We start from the raw sequence: 17,322 nt of genomic DNA on the forward strand, positions 1-17,322 counted from the left end.
TCTCCCATCTATACAAATTCACATCTGTGTCATTTCATTACTTTCAAGGCAGGCTGGTTTCAGAGAGCCATCAGGTTTCTTTGGTCAGTGTTTAATATAACCTGGAGCAATTCTGGAAACACATGCAGCCTCAGGACAGCTGGTTCTGGAGCCCCAGTGGGGACTGAGCTCCAGCTGTGCAGGAGGAAAGGCTGTGCCAGCCAGCTCCAGATGCGCAAGCAGGTCTGTGATGCAGCCAAGTGACTACAGCCCACCCAGCCCAACTGAGCTGGCCTGGGTACCAGTGATGGTCAGAGGCATTCCCACCTTCAGCATCACACCAACACCCAGATCAAAGCCTGCTCCTCTGCTGTTACTGTGTTTAACACACCACACTGCTGCAGGAAGCTGTCTCAGCCACACAAGGCATCTGCCATCTGGGGACCATCCATCCACAGAAACACCACTTGAACCTCAGCTGAGAGGTCCCATTTCATTAGAGCAATCCAGCTGCACCCAATTCAAACAGCAATGAGCTTGCTGTCTGCTTGCCTACATTACATCTTCCTGAATCCTTCTGCTCCACTCTGTATCAAGGAAGGGGAGGGATCATTTCTTTCCTCCAGAGCTAATTCCCATACACTGCAATGAGAGAAATGCAATGTTCTGAGCAATAAAAGCTGGAAAGTGGAATTATTTTCTGTCCCATTCAGATGGAAATGAAGCCAAGCTTCAATCCTGCCACCCACCTGGAGCCATGGTATGATCCTATAGATCTTTGGATCAATACTGCATCACAGCTACAAAACTAGAAAGGGGAACAGAAGAGGCACAAAAATCAAGGAGAATAAATTCTAACTAGATTAGTTCTGTGAGGGTTCCCCCCTCAATGACACCGTTTGGAAGGAGGTCCAGCAAGCAGCTGGGGCCAGAGGAGTGCAGAAAGAACACTCTGCTTCCTTTACAGACAGCTGCTGTTTATTCTGAAGGCCATTATCCCTCACCCCAAATAAACGCACAAGAGTACGTTGTTTTCTGTTTGACTGTGTGCGGAGAACAAGAGTGTTACACCCTTTATTATTCCTCAACGATTCACTGAAGTGCAGCATCTCCAGGGGAGGAGTGGCTTGAAACCCCCCCTCGGTTCCTCTCCACCCAGGCGTTCTGTTACAGGCAACCAGATGAGTTTCTGCCCACACAGCACAGTAAAGAGATGAAAAACGACAGGGTTTTGTGTTTGTTTGCCTGTAATTTAGGGCTGCTTTACATGCCAGCATGCAGCCGAGCACAACGTGGGCAGGGAGAACTGCTGCTCAGGACTGTTTTCCCAACTGCCTGATTCCCTGGCTCTCCAGGGACACTGGTGTCCAAGGGGCAGTTATTTCATGGACTCCAGCACATAGGCTCAGAGAAGCGCTGCTCAGAAATCACCTGAGCGAGAAAGGGGAACAGAATTGTGTCCCATGTATTTACTTCGAGCTCTCAGGGATTTCCCACCTGGGAAGTTCACCTCATTCCTTTTCTCCAGAGAAGCCACTGATCCTGACACAGAGACCACTCCACTGCAGAGGGCTACCAGCCCCACACCTCCGGGCATATCCCCAGAGGCCAGAGAAGGAGAAACAACACATCAGAGCTTTACAAGCCCTTCAGTAGCTGCTTCCTACCAAGCAGAAGCACAAGAAGCCAAACACAAGCACCCAGCAAGCCTGCTACACGTGCAAGGCACACCACACTGCAACAGCAACATCCCCAGCCACCCCAGAGAAGAAAGCTGTAATGCCTTACCTTCCCCAACAGATGAATCACACGCATAGGTCTCACACCAAAGCCTTGGAGCCATAGCAGCAGCTCCACGTGTGCTTTCCAATGATGCATCAAGCGGGTTATGCCCCACTATCCTGCAGCAGCCTGGCACAGGCACCACTCACCCTACTAGAAAAGGAGCAACCCCTCCAGCTCCTCTTTTATTTTCTCAGGGTCTTGCTAAGCACCCACAGCTTCAGATGCCCTGATGAGAAGTGGAGGCAGGTTTGCAGATGGGAGCAGCCTGCCTGGCCTCCCCCTGCCCTGCTCAGCCACCAGCTTCTCCTTAATGACCCCTTGTCAGTGTTTGGGCTGATGCATCAAAGGAGAACTTGCTACTGGCCCCCAAACAGTGTCTCCTAGCTCACCACTTTCCAAATCACTTATGCCCTTTAGTTTCAGTATTTCCTGACTTACTTCATGACTGTGAATGCCCAACAGTGTAACTCTGAGCTCAAATCCTGCACTACTGTACACAGAACAGACACAGCTCATTCCACCTTTAACCATCCCTGATGCCACAGTGAGAGCCATGCAGGCTTAAACAGGGCACAGAAGTTCATTCCTTGGATTTCATCACAGGTTCCTAATCAAGGGCAGTATTTATAACCCTGGGTTTGTTTCTGTGGTGTCCCCAAACACTCCAGCTAATAGAGATGAACCTTCTTGTACCAGTTTATCTTTTCTCCTTTATGCCAATATTTAATGCCTTCTTTCATCCACTTCAGTAATGACTCGTCTGGTTTTGTACGATTAGGGTTCTGAGCAGCTCAGTACTTGTGCACTGGAACATTAGGGCAGGGATATAGATGCCCATAGGACAGAGATAAGGATTCATGAAAGAGGAGACTGGGCTGATGCGAGAGAAACGTGTTTAAAAATGCATGAGTGAAGAGTAACAGAATGAAAATACTTGATGAAGATTTTAAGTGGCCAAATCTAAAACTGTGTGTCTGTATGTATATATTCACAAAATGAAAAGCATTGGGTTTAATGTCCAACCAATCTTTAATTTGCATCACTGATGGGATTTATGTGTATTTGGGGCAGGATTCTGCAAGGTGCTTGGCTGCTGATCCAGATCTGCGGGGTTTATTCATCTGAGGGAAGTTGAGGGTAGAAGACAGGACACATTGAACTGCTTTGTGAGGACAGACTGTCACAACCCACATCTCCCAACACTGAACACTTCAGACCGACTGTAATATCATAGTGTTTTACAGGGAAAGAAAGACAGAACATTGACATTTTACCCATGGTCTCACTATCATGTGATATAAAAGAGAAAGAACTGCTTTCAGAGAGTCCTGGGAGGCTCTGCAGTGAGCAACAACCTGAACCTTGCAGTATCCAACATCCCCAGTGACTCACGATTAGAGAAATCTTCGCAAGTTCCCATCTCTGTAAGGGATATACAGTATATGCAAAAAAAAACACACCAAAAACAGGCTGAAAAAATTCTCCAATGAAAAACTTCACAGGAAAGTCAGAAACCAATAAAACACCTCAAAAACTAAGTCATGCTCATTTAAATAAGCCTGAAACAATCAAATTAAAAACAAGGTGGTTTTTTATACTCCTACACACATGGATGTCACACATAAAGCTCCATCTCTAAGGTGACAATTTCACAAGAAAGTCCAACCAAGCTATTAAAAAGTTACTACATCTCACTAAATCTCAAAGCATTTTTCCCCAAGAGTTTGTAAAGCCTTGGAGACATTTCTGCAGTACCACCTGAAAGAACAGAGCATCCCCTGGTCCTACCCCTACATCCCTTGTCCAAAGCCCCTCTCCAGGTTTCCTGTAGCCCCTTTAGGCACTGGAGCTGCTCTAAGGTCTCCCCTTCAGGAGCCTTCTCTTCTCCAGCCCAGCTCTCTCAGCCTGGCTCCAGAGCAGAGCTGCTCCAGCCCTCCCAGCATCTCCATGGTACCCTCTGGACTTGCTCCAGCAGCTCCACATCCCCCTTGTGTTGTTGGCCCAGAGCTGGATCAGAACTGCAGGGGGGGGATGAGTATCTTAAAGCTGGGAGAATTTGTAATATAATAAAATTTAATGTAATAAAATTAACAAATATTTTGGGGATTTTGCACTCCTGGACCTTTATAAAAAAGCAGTATGAAACAATGCAGGTTGATCCACAGATGCTTTGTTGGATCCGGCTGCATTTCCCCCCTCTGGACTGCCATCTAAAGACAGCGGTGAAAGCTGCACACGTACTTCTCCGACCAAGAGAAGCAAGAGGTCTTGCTAAATACCCCTGTCAAAGAACCCCCACGGATCTCCAGCCAGCACATCCATTTCTACCTGCCGTGCTTCCGGCACCCACAGGCAGACCTGCATTCTCCTTATCAAGAGCATCTTGGGCTTTTGCAGCCTCAAAACATCTCACAAACACTTTTAATTAATTTTCCAGCATGCAGGAGGAGTAAACAAACTATTGTGGATGCTGTCAGTGCTTGAGATCAGGCCCAGACCTCTTTCAGTTTCCCTCAGAAATACTTTGACCCCTGTCAAAAATGCATTGACAGGAAGGTCTCTCCAAGCAAACGTCTGCAGCAGCAACAAAAGAGGAGGTAATAGTAGGCATGCTATGCATATAAGAGCTGTAATACTTGTTTAGATTTCTGTGCTAACTTCCTCAGATACAGTAGCAAGCATTGGGGACTTTTTAACTGCTGCATTACTGTAGTATTTCACCTAAGAAATCCTGAAACCTAGGTTCCAGGCATAAAAACTCCATAGATAGATTTTGTACCCAGCAAAAAGCTAAACCTTTATTTATTTATCACTCAGAGGAAAGGCTGGCCAGCAGTCTGTGAAATTATGGCTTGCTTCTCAATGTAGTTACCACAGCTGAGGACTTAATACTTGGCTAATGCCAACGATCCTTATTACCATAAATATTGTAACAGTCAGGAGGGATGGGAGTCATACATGAGATAAGATCTTGTCTGTGGCTGCTGATATGATCTCAACATAAGTCAATTAAAAGTGCTGGAGTATTTTGGAATCATTGTCATATCAAATCACTGCACAGATGCAGATGTTAAGTAGGGGAAGTTATTCCATTGCCGCATGGGGCAAAGAAGGGCTAAAAGAACACTGCAGTGCTGGTAGTTTATGGAGGCATAAAAATGAGTGTGGACAGTGTTATAGTTATTCCGAGGGCCACTATAATTGTATAATAATTCTGTTTACACTTGTCCATCCTATTTTTCTTATAGGGAGTTATATATGAAACGATTCTCCAGGACTGTCCAAGGGACTAAGATATAAACCCTGGGAAATTGTTTTTCTTTACTCTTACCCCTGGCACTTTACAACACACTCTCCTTTGCCAAGGCTGACTTTGGGTAGTCAATATAACATATTCCTATAACTGTCAGCAGGATTGGTAGGGTAATTTGCAGAGGTTTTGTGGATCTGCAAATTGAGAATCAGCCCTTGGAGGATTAAGGTTTCACATTTAATTTTACACTAATTCCAGGCATTTTTTGAGCAACGACAAGCTTGGCTTTACTCGCCCATCCACACCACTATCTACTTCTCCTCGGCTCCTTTTATTGTTCTGGGAGGATCCCAAGCTCATGTAGCACTGCCCTATCTGCTCAGCTGCATCCAGCAAGGCCATTGCATGCAGTGTAGCTGACAATGCTACACTGCAGAGTTCATTTGCACGTAAGCAAAGCAGTAAGAGGTGCTGAGGCCCAATTCTGCTCCTGTTGCTGGTGAACATCGGCTAACTGCACTTACTATGCAAAAGACATGGGGGTTTGCATCAAATGATGCCCTCCAAATCTGCCATTCCCATCAGTCTGTTCCTTTTTATGCCTCCTGGATTGTTTTGTTCTGTCATACTATTAGTAGTTGATACTTTTAACTGGAAATACCTCCTCTCAAAAACCTGACTCGTGTCAGGGCTGTGAGAAACACCAGAACACAAAGTTAGAGAAAGTTCTTGCCCCCAAAATCTCCAGGCTGAAACCTCAACAGTGTCAAGTACCAAGGCCATGCACAGCACACACAAGCTTATTTGCTCCAATAAATTGCAGATTGTTATTTTTCCTTTTAAGAGGCAACGAAAAAAAACCACACAACTTGGAGAGCACTTGTAGAAACGAGGAAGGTTTCACCTAGTGATAAAGGTAGTTCTGCTCCAGTAATGAGGAGAAAGGGAACTTGCTAGCAAGAATTAATGAGATCACAAAGAACAGGCAGGGGAAGTGAACGTTTTTAAACTGTCCCTGCTGAACACCAGGAATAATAGAGTGAGAAAAAATGGAGTAGATCCCTGTGGTAAAAACTATTAGAGGCGGCGAATTATAAAACTATTAACCAGAATGTAACTCCCAATTAAAAGATGATTTAACACTGGAATCTGATGGATGAATTTTGATTAAATGGAGAACTATTAGGAGCCCTGGGAAATGGACTTCTCCTGCCAGTTCTAAAAGTTAAAAGGCAGTTTGATATAAAAATTTATAAATTAAGGTTAATTACTTTAAATAACATGGCTGGAAGCAATAAAAAGAAATTTATAATATTCTCTGGAGTTTTAGGAAAATAATATAGATATCCTCACCTCTCAATGGAAAATCGAATTAGCATCCCTAAGTACAGGTTGACAAAGACAAAGGCAAAATAAACTGCCTGACAAAGGGGCTGCATGGGAAGTTGAACACTCTCAGCCTTTGATCTCCTCAGCCAAAGAACTCCTTGTCCAGTGACACACTGACGCCATTCCCATGGTGTTCATGCAAAGGAGAGGAGCTGCTTCACTTCAACCTCTGAAACCCACCGCAAGAGTGCTGCAAACCAAATGATGGATGCTGAAGATGTCCATGGAGGCTGGATGATCCTCCTGCCCTTGAAGGAAGGTTTGGCTCTGCAAGCTGTTAGGCAAAAATCAGGTAACCAAATCTGTGACAGCAATGGGAGGGGAGACAGTAGCCCAAAGCAAGGTCAAACAGTCCTTCTCTTAAGGGCTCCTCATTGTTACTTATGAACCATTAACTACTGTTAGAAATGATTGAGCCTAGGTGAGGAACGGGCTTGTCCAGAGAGATGTGGTGGGTTATTCACAAGTGTGGAGTCGAAGAGCAAGTGCTGCTCCAGCCAGAGGGCTCCAAAATGCATGACAGAGAAGCTCAGCTGAAGGTGGTTATGTGGAATACGCTTAACATAGAGAAATAAGGGTGTTTGGGGCAGGTAAATGCACTTAGTTCAGACTGAATCTCCTTTACCCTTTCAAGTGAATCCCATGGAGGAGGCAGAGACTGAGGAAGAAAAGCATGTGCCCGTGTTGCTCCACATTAACTGCCTGGACTGGATCATTCCCCAAGGAAACACAGCAGAAGGCAGCAGAGGAGGCTTCTCCTGTGACAGCCCCTTGGGATTTTTATATAACCATTGCCAAAGAGGGTCACAAAGAAGGCAGAAAGCCTGGAAGGTTTCCACAGATCCCAAAGGATCCCCAGGAAGCTGGAACCATTATCCAGAGACATCCTTCACTAATAGAAATGTCTCCTTTTCCTCCTGCAAGGGCTCTTCCTCTGAGCATTGCCAATGGGAGAAGAGACCTTGCACCACACAACAGCCATGTTCTGCACCTCATCCAGCTGGATGTGTGCCCTCCTGACTGCTTGCTGCTTGGAGCTGGGGTCCTTTCTGTGCCATCTGAATGACCACCAGGGTCTGCTCTCCTGCTGCCCAGTGTACCTATGTCTGTCCATTTACAAACACTGTTTCAGCCTCCGCCTGTCACCTTCCTCCCCTCAACATTCCCCCCAGGGTGATTTTGTGCCTGTTCACTTGGATCTAAACCCCGGATACCCCCACCAGCACACAGGGTAACCCACCCTGCTCTCCAAGTCACACTGTTCCATACCACGATCAAAAAACCTCTCCATGAGTGACCCATTTTTCCTAGTTTTCGGTCCCTTTGAGTGCTGACCCTTGAAATCTCCATCCCTTCCCTCCCCTTTCCCCATACACAGTGCTCCAGGGTCACCCCATGCCCCCCGTGCTTTGTCTTACAGGCTTCCCTTGCCCCAGCCAGGGTAAGTGCAGTGCTGCTCCTTTAAGGCTCGGTGCCTGTAAGTGATTACTCTTGGCTATCACTTTTTCTATATCAGACATGTCATGGTGAAGAATCTTCAACCTTGACTCTTACAGCTGCCCTAATTATAGGACATATTTTTGGTGCTGTGTCTTTATTCCTTCCCGTGCTGGCACTCTGACCCCGGTGCTTCCTCCGTCGCGCTTGTGTTAACAAGGTTGTCCATTCTCCAGTTTCCTCACTCTGATTTGTAACTGGAAATTACCATATCTGGCTTTCACTCACTGACAACCGTCACTTTAAATAGGCCTTTTAAAGTTAATACGATGTCCATTCGAAAGTGGAGTATTACTTTTCAGTGATGTTAAATGAGCAATTTAAGGAGCTATAGGCTTTTCTTTGAAGAAAAATTAAATTTTATCGGCCACTTCATTTATGAAGAGGGCAAACCCCAAACAAATCTGTCAGGAGCTGCTGCCATCCCTAAAAAAATACTAATACAAGAATAACTCTAGTTAATGGTGGTAAAATACTGAAGAAATATACGAATTATTCATAAAAGCATGTCTAACTCGTACTTCTTAGAGCCTCAGGTACCTGCTGCAGCGGGAATATACTCCCTTTGAGGTCTCATCCAGTGAACCTGGTGGATTTGTGGCCAACAGGGACAATATCACTCACTAGGCGATGTTCAGGCCATGCTATCAGTGGTGCCTCAGGAAGTAAAACAGGTTTTGACTTGCTGGTTCACACTGTTTCAGGGATGTTTAGACTAAAACAGAGGTTTGCTGAGATGGACAGAGTTCAGCTACCACTGGAAAAGGCTTTGTCTTGGTCCTTCAGCTTCACAGATGATCAGTGAGGAGTCTGCCCAGCTTCCCTCCAGAAAACCCAAAGCTTCACAGCCTGCTCAGAAAGGAAGGAGATGAGAGATCTGGCCTGTGCTCATGGTTTATCACTCACAGCCTGCTATGCCATGCTCACTGACCAAGATTTTCAGAGTCATGCATGGGTGCCTGGTCTCTTCTGAAAGCCTCAGTTTCCATCTCTCCACCTTCCAGCACTGCCTAAGCAAGGCCATAAATCTCCTCACTTCTCAATGGGATGCAAGTCTTTGGTTCCCTCCTGTTTGGTAAATGATTTGAGAACAAACCTCCCTTCTTGCAGAAAGTTCCTGTCTCCAGGCAGCTCAAACAGCTCCAGCCTGCCTGAGATTTCAGTGTTCATGTGGGATCAACATGCTGGGCCTAATGTTTTTCCCCCTGGCTTCTGAAAGGTCAGAACGGCAGTATATTGAATCTCTAAACATACTGATCACACAGCTCTGCTAGCTCACTAGAATCCATTAATATCCAAGATACTGGAAGGGAAAGGGGAAAAAAAACCTTCCTCCATGAACTTAAATCAATTAGCTGGGACTAAAAAAATGTAGATTCTTGTGGAAGAATAAAAAATGGAAAACACCAGGCCTCATTATCCTGTCCCTGAAGTGCCAGAGGGCAAAATTATCTTTCATGATGATGTTCTGCATTGATTAGTCAAACATGTAGGAAATCATATTAAAGATTTGACACCTGATGTGGGATCAGAAGAGCTGTGTACTACAACAGCAGATGCAGATGTTGTGGTGAAGTGGTATGTGCTTTTGCCAAAGGAAAGGAAGATGAGAGTGCGGAAAGATGATGGGAAAAAGCAAGCTTGGAAAATTCCCCATGGAAGAATGTTGCAGGTTTTGAGGCTTGGTTTGAGCAAAACAAAAATCTGTTTCCATAGAAGGTACTTCAAGAAGCTATGTAATAACTTCCAGATCATTCCTACTTTGCTTGTTGTTAATCATCCTGCAGAACCCTGTATTCAGCAGTTGATTAGATGCATTCAGGTTCAATAGGCAGAGGAAATTCTAGAGAGCCAGATGCAGAAATCAAGCACTCTGAATGAGACATGTTATCAAGGTTTACAGTTCTGTGGTGACCTCACTGTGGATTCAATAAAAGAATAGATACAGCTAGAATTAATGGAAAGTAATATTGCCCTGAAATGGGAGAATGAGATCTACAGGTGGACTGAACTGGCATAACTCACTGAATTTCAGAGGCCACCTGCGACCAGGATCCTGTAGTCACCCTAACAGCAGGGTAGAAAAGGCAGATCAGGTCACTCTTGACTAAGGGTGAAATCCTGGCCCTGCTGGAACCCACAGAGAATTTGGGTTCCATGATCCCTGTATCTGCAAACACCTGCACAATAAGCATCTGCCTCCTTCAGAGCTGCCAAAGGCTCACAACTGGCTGCAGCTCTCGTCTGCTGAGTACCTGCAGCATCAGGATGAAAAAGGAGCTTTGTCTTCAGCATCAGCCAGGCACCAGGTTAGAAAGAATCAACCCCAGCTTTGACAGAAGCCGTTTCACTGAATTCCTCAGCTTTTACAGTCCCAAATCAGGGAGGGGAAAGAAACAACTTCTAGCTCTAAGTAGTGCCACTACCATAATGCCTGCATCAAGGCCAGAGACAGCTACAAGAATCTGCAAGTTATTACTATAGCCTTGCAAATCAAGTAGCCTGCAAGAGTGGCTTTCCTTATGACTCTGAGGTTCCTAATGCACATTTCTGATCAAAATACTGACTGCCTTCAAAACCAGATGAACCACTAGACGAAAACATTGTATAAAACCACTATAGGCCGATGCTTTTATCAGACAACCATAATCAGCAGCTCTGGGATCTTCCAGCACTTCAGGGCTAATTTCTACGTCACTGTTGAGTAAATTCCATGGCATGGATAACCTAAATTATTTGGAAGATTAGACTGCAGGAAGCATAGCAAATATTACTTAAAGCCTTTTTAAAGCTGCTGTACAAAGTGCACTATAGTGATAAAATAGAGCAATACCTAATTAATATGCACAAAAAAGCCCTATAAACAATTTTAACCCCTTCCTTTCCACTGATTCTTAAGGGTCATGTGAACAGAACATGCTGCATTCAGCAAAGCAGAAACATATCTTGGTTATGAAGCTGCTAGGAGTGCAAGTCTCTTACAGAGGAAACTACCCATAAACACAGTGAGAGATGAGGCTTCCCCATTCAAAACTATGGTTTTTCTTCTTATTACTCTGATGTTGGCAACCCTCTACCAGTTCATCCAGCTCCCTTAGCACTGAGCTCCTTATCCCAAGTTCTCTCTCTGTTTACTTCCCTTGCCTGTGAATATGAACTTTTTTCTCTCTTCTGGATTACAGGAACCAAGAATTTTTACTGTAGGGAAAGCCTCTGAACATGATATTCCCTACTGCTTCATCTCATATGTGCTCCCTGCTTCTTCCCATCTCTCTACCATTTTCTGCCCTCCACATGGTTGTTCCACAAGGTAACGACACGTGCTTGAGGTATGGGCCAGCCCACTCATCAAAAGTCCACGCTGCCTTCAGGGAGGTTCTCATGCACTCTCAGCTCTCTCCGTTGTTCTTTCAGAAAGGACTCTCATTTAATGAAAGCAGCACATACTGCTGAAGACCACAACTCCATGATGATGCCTGTGTCACCCCAGAGCCAGGGGTGACCTGACAGTGTGAGAAAACCAGGCTAAATCTGCAGAAGATGATTTTATGAGCACAAAGTTACAGAGAACTGCTGACAAGAAGCCAATACAGCTCATGCACTTTCCTGGACTATTTAGACAAATGGTCCACACAATATAGTCCCACTGGCAGCTCCGTGAGTAGTCGGGTAGCAGGAGGCAAGTGCAGCATCCATATATTCACAGGTACATGTAATGTACACAAAAATATATAATAAGCATCAGCAGCCTTCATTAGAGTGCACCCAAGAATTATGGAGATCCCAACCTTGCAAGCCAAATAAATTATTGCCAGAGGATTATTATGTATTCTAACAATATCTAATGTACCTCTTTGTCTCTCATAAATTACAGGGCATCCTCTGACTCCTGGAATACACTCTGCCTCATGTACAGCCACTATGTAGTCTTTTTTTCCTCTAAATACACACAATAGAAACTCTAATCAGCATGGTCTTGCATAGGGATTTTAATAGCCGAGAAAAAGGTACTTGTAGTCACACGTTCACTGCCCTGGTGTAACTATTTCAATCACCAAAGCAAATGACCACAATTTAAATGTGCTGATAAAGGGGAAGCTCATTTGCAGTGTGTATGTAAGAATATCATTATTAGCTACACACACATCTCTGTTCACTGTGCCACGGGAATTTTACCACTGTACAAAGTATCTCCATCCACTGCAAACTGTAACAGAGTCTCCACAATCATTTTGACTTTCTGCCTTTCAGTCCAAAAATTGGCAATAACACAATGCTTCTGCATTGACTTGCCCAATGTGGACTTAACGATGACTCTCAATAGCGGGTCATCGAACTCAGCTCACTTCAGCAACCACCCCAGAAAAAAATCCCTTATATTTTAACACCTTACACTCACAATTGATCAGCACCCAGCAAATCTCAGCCCTGGTGTTTATTTGCATCAATAAATAGTTGAACCTCAGGTGATCTTGAAATTAGCAGAACTTGGTGCTTTTGCCCATACTGGAATTGGCTGATTACTGTTTCCCAGCAGATTTATCCAGACATTAGATACCTGCTTCAAGACTGTTAAATGTCTGGATATATCAAAAAGCACCACAGATTCAGGAAGTTCTGTACTTCAGAACCAGCTCCTTTATTGTCCATTTCTGCTGGGAAAGACATGAAGAATGCATTTGCTTGCTGAACTGCAGAGAAAGCTAAAATTACTTTTAAATGTCCCATTTCATTTACAAGGCCATAAGGACAGTTGTTTTGCATTATTTTCCCAAATTCTTTCGGTTTCAGGTTCCTTTTACCACTTACACTGTCGTATACACACACACACACACACACACTCACATTCTCCTTTAACATGAAGAGTCCAAGAAGGAAACTGTGCATAAGCTGGGCTGTATTTTTAATATACATTAACAAGATGACAGACACCCTGAGTAGCCTGGTCAGGGAAAGCAAATGAAGACAAGAAATATTCTCAGAGTGTTATTGATTAACTGTTTTTCAGAACAGAGGGAATCATTTTTAACTGGTTTCAACTATGATGGACTCAAGTGGAAAATGCAAGCAGAGTTAGCAAGGAGCATAATTGACTGGGCATGGAACTAAGTAACCTCTCAGCACGCTGGAAGTGGTGGAGCCAGGGGGGTTACAACCAGGGCTGCTCCAGACCCAGAGCCCTTTCTTCCCAAAGTGAACTCTGCCAGCAGCCAAAGACGGCAATGACAACAAGTAAAGGGAGGGGAAAAAAAAGGAGGAGAGAAAAAAAGGTCCAGCCACTCAGTTACATGATCTAAATTCTAATCAAACATCATTTAAAGCATGTTTTATTTCAGCCTCTGGAGAGATAGTCCCTCCTGACTCCTCACCATGGCAACCGGTGTCTCATTTCAGAAGTGTCATGCCACATTATCATCTTACCGGCTCACACACTCCTGCCTGACAAGTTCTCTCTGCCCCTTGTGACAACCGTTCCAGGCTTATGCTGTTTATTTTTGGTGTCAGGCTGGCCCTGGCAGATTGAAAGGCAACCTCAACCCCTTGAACAACAAGCACCACACCCCACTTGGTGATAAGAGATGATTTGAGAAGATATTTGCTTACATGTGTATAAGCAATTTGCTGTATGATGAAGCCCCAGTGTGTTTGTGTGAATGCATGCCTATGTATATGTGTGCAAAGGGGAAGGAAATGGAGAAGCGTGACGTTCCAGGAGAAAGCAAACAATTCATTTCAGATCCCAGGTAGTAGATTTTAATCATCAGATCCTGTTACTCACACAGAACAGTATGAAATATAGGCCAAAAAGGCATTCTAGGTACTCTATCCTAAGAGACATGAATGCAAAGCCAGACATTGTCTCTGCAAAATACCCTCACTGCGTCCCTGCAGAGGGGCTGTGAGACACAGCAGCAAAGGATGGAAGGAAGGAATGGGGACAAAATGTGGTATTAATTGCTAAAGGAACACACCAGAGAGACGCTCTGGGCCAGATTCATCTCTGCTGTTTTAGTGTCAATTTGGAGCAACATCACTACTGCCAGTGAATTTACCTGGGATCATCAGCAATGCGAATTACAGAATCTCTACTCACCTTCAAGTAACAGATTCTCTTCAGCACAGCCAAGACTTTCTTTTAACTGTGGTTTTCTGCAGCCTCTACATAGGTAGGGCTAAGCCTGCAGCTGGGCTTCTTCATGTAAGCACAGCCATGATGCTGATACTCAGTAGGTATTACATTTACATTTAATAGTAAACATAAGAGCAGTATTTCTGACATCCATTTGACTGTTGAGATAGTGGCAGTAAAGCAGCAATTCTTTCCATTCAAGAGACACAGAATTAGGAACAGTTTCCTACCTTCCCATCCAAGCAGGTAGAGAACAAACTGTTCTTGGATTAATTGTGCTGTTGTTACCTATCATCAAGCCTGGGGGGGAAGCCCCAGGCTGTCAGATATGCTATCTAGGTAGCAACACCACAAAAAAGAAATGAAGAAATAGGTGTCGGCAGTAAAGACATCAGCACAGATTTCATATTTACTGTTCAGACCAGTTTCAATAGCCCATGAGAGAAGATGGGTGAGGATCCACTCTGGAACAATGCACTACACAAAGGGAAAGTCCCTCTCAGGTAAAAAGGGAAGGAGTCATGAATAGTGATTTTACTTTTTTCCACACAAGTTGTAACTATGCTGGGACAGTTGGAATCTTGGTCTTACTTTAATCAGTAACTGATTTCCCAGTTATCATTTTCATGGACAATAACCACTTTTACTATTTCTAACCAAATTAAATGAATGTCATTTTCACACCAGCCACACAAACCCAGCAGAATATCTGACTGTGATGGGTCATTCAACACCATCACAGTCACCAGGAACATCATTATCATAATATTTGTATATTTTTCCAGAGAGAGCCAGAGGAGTAACTTAGAACACTGAGAAATCAGCCAGTTGGGAACACTTGGGAACATTTTACTTAAAAGGAGAAAAGCAGCATTAAATGCAATATGTGTGACATACAGCTTATATATTTCAGGTCATCTACAGACACTGGAGTTCCCATTCCCATATTTCATGGAGACAACAGAGCATCTTCCTCTGATAAGCAGCCAAAAAGGGCTGATTTCTGGGAACTTCATTGTGATTTCACACAAGTGATTCAGAAGCTGGTTACTGACAAATACAGTTGCTGCAGCGATCTCTTTTTCCTGCTTAACACAGGTCATCAAACGTCTGCACTGTTTTCTCTGTGGCTATGTCTATCCCAACAGAGAGCAGAACTCTTCTAGTAAAGATCACCAGGCTATGAGTAGTACCTACAGCTGCTGATGAAGGACTGATTCTAAAGTCAGTCCACACAATGGGACAATATAAAAATAAAACAACATCTGTTCAAAACAGCCATCATGAGGACACAAAATTATGGGCTCAAGAGACAGAGCAGCTGGACAGGGACCCTGGTGAGAACAGCACTGCTAATGCCAAGTGGGAGGATATCAAATAGTTCATAATTACTTTGGCAGTGATAAGTGTTTTGGGCAAAGCTGGTATGAGCCATGCCTCCCAAATTGTTCTTACCTTTTCAAAGCTGTGTGCTGAGAAAGGAGACCGTGATGGAGGAGACTAACATCGGAGAAGGTTAGAAGAGGAACAATCTGAAGCCTGGCACAGCACTGCAAAACAAGGTGCAAGAGCATTTAGAAGAGAGATGAGTGCGGTTTACATGGATCGCAATGTAAATAAAACTTGACCCAGTTATCTCAGAGAAAGAATCAGAGACTGGGCAAAGCCACACAATAAACTCAGATGCAATCTTTGATTAAATAAGGAGCTAATTGGAGAACAGCTTTCAGTAAAAACAAACAAAGCAATATGTTCATTTAATTTTTAATCCATTTTCTGGTAATTGTACCACAGAAAGACAGAGGTTTACAATATCTGTAAACAAAATACGATCATCCCAAGACACACTAAAGGCATTTTACAGAGTTTGTAAGAGCAGAGCGTGTACATTTTTAAAACCATAAAATGAGGAGAATTAGCACTGATTATGGAGCAGCAATGAAACTCCCGTGCTGCAAGTCCCATAAAAAGCTATAAACACAGCAAATGCTACAGGAGGTCTTTCCAGAAAAAAAAAAAAGGAAGACAAGGGGAATATTTCACAGTGCAGATATAGCATCCAGGGAAGGAAGAGAGGAAGGAAGGGATGTCTGGACGGCTGCACTAAGCACGGGCTCAATTCTGCCCCCAGCTGCAAACCTGCAGCACCTCACCAGCTAAGATTCCTCCATTTCCATATCAAACACAAGCATGTACCTAGAGGCAGAATTTAACCTGCTCCATCAAACAATGCACAGCTAACAGAGATGGCCACCCACTGTAGCAAAACATCACACTGCCCAGCCACCTTGTTTTACAGGAAACATACAGTATAGATGTAAATCAGCAGTCTTTTTTTTTTATCCTGAAAGTGCGTGGGAACCTCTACTCAAAATTGCATGCACAGTCAGGTGTAAAAATATGTATACATGTGCACGTGTTGCTATTAACACATAATCCAGCCTCGGAGACTTCCATTCCCAAATGCCCTAGGGAATAACTACTTACTCCTTCACAGGTGCAAAAATCCACCTTGCACAATGATGAACTGTCATGTTGCCTGTGTGGTCCATCTATTCCTCTCTGCCCACAGGTCTTCCTCACACCAGTACATGCTCTTTATACTCCATTAAAGCAAATCACTGGTATTCTTCAGCAAACAATGTCCCAGGAAAGGACTCAAGGACTGGCAGGAATTCAGCTTTGGCAAGCAAATCCTGTATTTTTGTCTTGTATTTGCAGTTGCTCAGGCATATCTATATTTCCATCCGTACACCTGTCTTCATAAAAACCTAACTGCAACAAAATAAATGAGAATAATTCTGCTGTTTCTGTGTTTCCGGTATGTTCCACCAGCAAGTGGGTAATAAACCAGTAAACTCTCTAAAGGAGACATTACCAATCCAGGCCATGCAAACAAACACTTCACCATTTTATAATCTCACATGTCAGATGAACATCATCGTTCCCTTTGGTGCCTTAAAATATCAGGTCCATAAAATTACTAAAAGGCAGAGCTGTAAGCTCTGCCTAATGCTATGAACATCTAGAATAGACACAAAAGCTGACAGTGCTTTTGTTTCCCACAAAATCCTCTCCTCTCCCCAGACCCAAGTGATGGTCCCTTTACAGTCTCCCTAAATAAACACCCAAGTTTTGATTTCTCACATTTGCTATGTCAGTTCTTCTCTTTCCCCCCGCCTTAAAGTGTAAGACTGCATAACGTATCTGTGACTCCATTCCCCTCCTGGCTACCCACAAAGATAGAATCACACTTGCCTCTGAGAAATAATGTTCATTTGCAAGTGAG

General features: G+C 43.9%; 1 long non-coding RNA gene across 6 annotated transcripts in view; it reads right to left on the reverse strand.

The window, feature by feature from the left end:
* LOC134162196 (uncharacterized) overlaps window positions 1-17,261 on the reverse strand; it is a 209,633-nt gene extending 192,372 nt beyond the window's left edge. For 3 of the 6 annotated variants that reach the window (XR_009964239.1, XR_009964242.1, XR_009964243.1), the window contains exons 1-2: window positions 16,521-17,258; window positions 15,489-15,583 (exon numbers count right to left, since the gene is read on the reverse strand). This is a non-coding gene — a long non-coding RNA (uncharacterized LOC134162196). Of the gene's footprint in view, window positions 1-15,488; window positions 15,584-16,520 lie in introns of all 6 variants that reach the window. The other 3 variants (XR_009964238.1, XR_009964240.1, XR_009964241.1) reach the window with 2 other exon arrangements.
* Between the last annotated feature and the right edge of the window lie 61 nt (window positions 17,262-17,322).

Source organism: Pezoporus occidentalis, unplaced genomic scaffold (assembly GCF_034315485.1).
Source record: "Pezoporus occidentalis ecotype Australia unplaced genomic scaffold, CSIRO_AGI_Poc_V1 ctg183, whole genome shotgun sequence".
NCBI classification, from domain to species: domain Eukaryota; kingdom Metazoa; phylum Chordata; class Aves; order Psittaciformes; family Psittacidae; genus Pezoporus; species Pezoporus occidentalis.